Below are 2,500 nucleotides of genomic sequence, written 5' to 3'. Positions count from 1 at the left end.
GTTACGCTGCACCTTAACCTAAGTTACGCTGCACCTTAACCTAAGTTACGCTGCACCTTAACCTAACTTACGCTGCACCTTAACCTAACTTACGCTGCACCTTAACCTAACTTACGCTGCACCTTAACCTAACTTACACTGCACCTTAACTGTCACATGTAACGTCACAGGAATGTAGCTTTGCCTAACAGCAACCCTCTGAACATAGTTCACTGCTTGGATCCTCTGGTGTCATGTGTATTTCTTGATGCCATGGTGCGTACCCTCACATAAAGGTCTTTCGAGTGTTGCGTACTTTCTACACAGTCCCGCTAACCACTGGAAGGGTGTACCGCTACAGAACGAATATCGCCCTCCCCTCCTGCCCTTCCAAGCTGGTCGGTCAGGCGTTTGTTTGTGAAATGAGCCTTGCAGCTGTTCAGTTGCATTCGGTTGTCGATGCAGTCAGTGTACGTTGTGGTACGGCCTGTGTGGACTGTCCGCTGATGTACGCGTAACCCACACTGATCATCCGTCGTTACGTACTGAGTGACATAATGTGGCACATGCTTGACCGTACACCGGCTGCGCCCTACAATGGCGAATCATAAGGGCCATATGTTGTGCACGATGCTACTTGTCTCGTCTCCCCATTACAGCGAGATTGCACTGTTGTACGCCGTACAGACATGTGGTAGGTAGGTACGGACGAAAGTATTGCATGTTGGCCCCCCCCCCCCCCTCCTCCCTCTGCCGGGAATCAGCGTGAGCCGTCTGTTGATGTAGCGACGAGGGTTTTCCTATTTAATCGTATTGCCCCACACAACATGATAGCACGGTGGACCGCGTTCCACATCTGCGACATGCTACAGAGGCCGGTTGACAGTCGACCGCGCAAGGGACATTGCACACGTGCGCGGACCATCTTCCACGTGTTCTCTCGTGTACATGCCGCAGTGTGTATGTGGGCTGATGTAGCGTGTCGTGACACATAACATGCAGGCATGCCAGAATCGTAGATTTCGCAAATGTAGATTGACGTATACGTTTGCTGCCAAAGATCCGCAAATGAACTGGAAATCAGTTGTTGAGCGGTTGTTCGCGCTGCAGGTGCATCGGTGATAGCGACGATCGGTACATCTATGAACCGGTTGTTTCGGCGGTACCCGCCATGCCCCCGAACCTGAGTTGGCCATGTGGGTATGAAGCGATACGAGGCTGTGGCTTGGCGGGACAGTCCCCGGCCGGTGAGGGGGGGCCGCCCGGCGTGCTGGCCGCGCGCTGCGTGAGCGCACGCACTACAGCCGGCTGGTGGGGGGCGCCCAGTGGCAGGAGCGCCGGCCGACGGGCCCGGCTGGCGTCCCAGCTATGCGCCGGCGCACCCTGCGCGCGGCGCCAGGCGGCCAAAGTGGGTTCTGCCGAGCCCGGTGCGAAGCGCGGTGGACATCTGCAGTGTGCTGGTCCGATTGCGGACTGTGTGCGTTGAGGATGCGCCGCCGCCCGGCACTCGGCGTCGCGACGCCGTCTGCTGCTCGGTCGCCCCCAGCGGTTCTCGCAGGTGGTTTGTATCGCAGCTCTGCGGACGTGTTGGCGCGTGCGCTGTGCTGGGAGAGTTCGCTTCTGCACCCAAGTGGGGCTTTGCCCTTCTGTGGCGCTGGCGTTGGAGCTGCCGGTCACCGTAGGTGGCGCGTGTTGTTTCCCGCCGGCAATGCCACGACAGCACGCTCCCGGGCCTCTGTCGGCAGCGGCAAGCTCAGTTGGGAGCACGGGTGTTCGCACTGAAAGCGTCTACTCGCCCATCTCCGGGCGATTGCGCCTCTCTCGAACCCGACCAAGTACTTAGGACGGCGCTGCGCGCCGCCGGGACCTGAGAGGGTTTCGAGGTGTATCGTGCAGGGGAGCTCAGCCTCCTCCTGTTTGCAGAATAATTGAGCGAGACGCTTGCGTGTTCGCGCGGGCCCTCGGGACACACTCCCGGGCGGCCGGCTGCTCAGCTCTCGTTGACGCAGCTCCCTGGTTGATCCTGCCAGTAGTCATATGCTTGTCTCAAAGATTAAGCCATGCATGTCTCAGTACAAGCCGCATTAAGGTGAAACCGCGAATGGCTCATTAAATCAGTTATGGTTCCTTAGATCGTACCCACGTTACTTGGATAACTGTGGTAATTCTAGAGCTAATACATGCAAACAGAGTCCCGACCAGAGATGGAAGGGACGCTTTTATTAGATCAAAACCAATCGGATTGGCTCGTCTGGTCCGTTTGCCTTGGTGACTCTGAATAACTTTGGGCTGATCGCACGGTCCTCGTACCGGCGACGCATCTTTCAAATGTCTGCCTTATCAACTGTCGATGGTAGGTTCTGCGCCTACCATGGTTGTAACGGGTAACGGGGAATCAGGGTTCGATTCCGGAGAGGGAGCCTGAGAAACGGCTACCACATCCAAGGAAGGCAGCAGGCGCGCAAATTACCCACTCCCGGCACGGGGAGGTAGTGACGAAAAATAACGATACGGGACTCAT

The 2,500-nt window shown here is 57.0% G+C and overlaps 1 non-coding gene across 1 annotated transcript in view; it reads left to right on the top strand.

Annotated features, from left to right (window-relative positions):
* Window positions 1-1,989: 1,989 nt before the first annotated feature.
* The window catches only part of LOC126328984 (small subunit ribosomal RNA), a 1,893-nt gene continuing 1,382 nt past the window's right edge, over window positions 1,990-2,500 (top strand). Inside the window, exon 1 of the ribosomal RNA XR_007562088.1 lies at window positions 1,990-2,500. This exon is cut by the window's right edge and continues 1,382 nt beyond it. This is a non-coding gene — a ribosomal RNA (small subunit ribosomal RNA).

This window comes from Schistocerca gregaria, unplaced genomic scaffold (assembly GCF_023897955.1).
Source record: "Schistocerca gregaria isolate iqSchGreg1 unplaced genomic scaffold, iqSchGreg1.2 ptg001153l, whole genome shotgun sequence".
NCBI classification, from domain to species: Eukaryota; Metazoa; Arthropoda; class Insecta; order Orthoptera; family Acrididae; genus Schistocerca; species Schistocerca gregaria.
The sequence above is the reverse complement of the archived record's forward strand: the minus strand, read 5'-3'. Positions and strand labels throughout refer to the sequence as shown.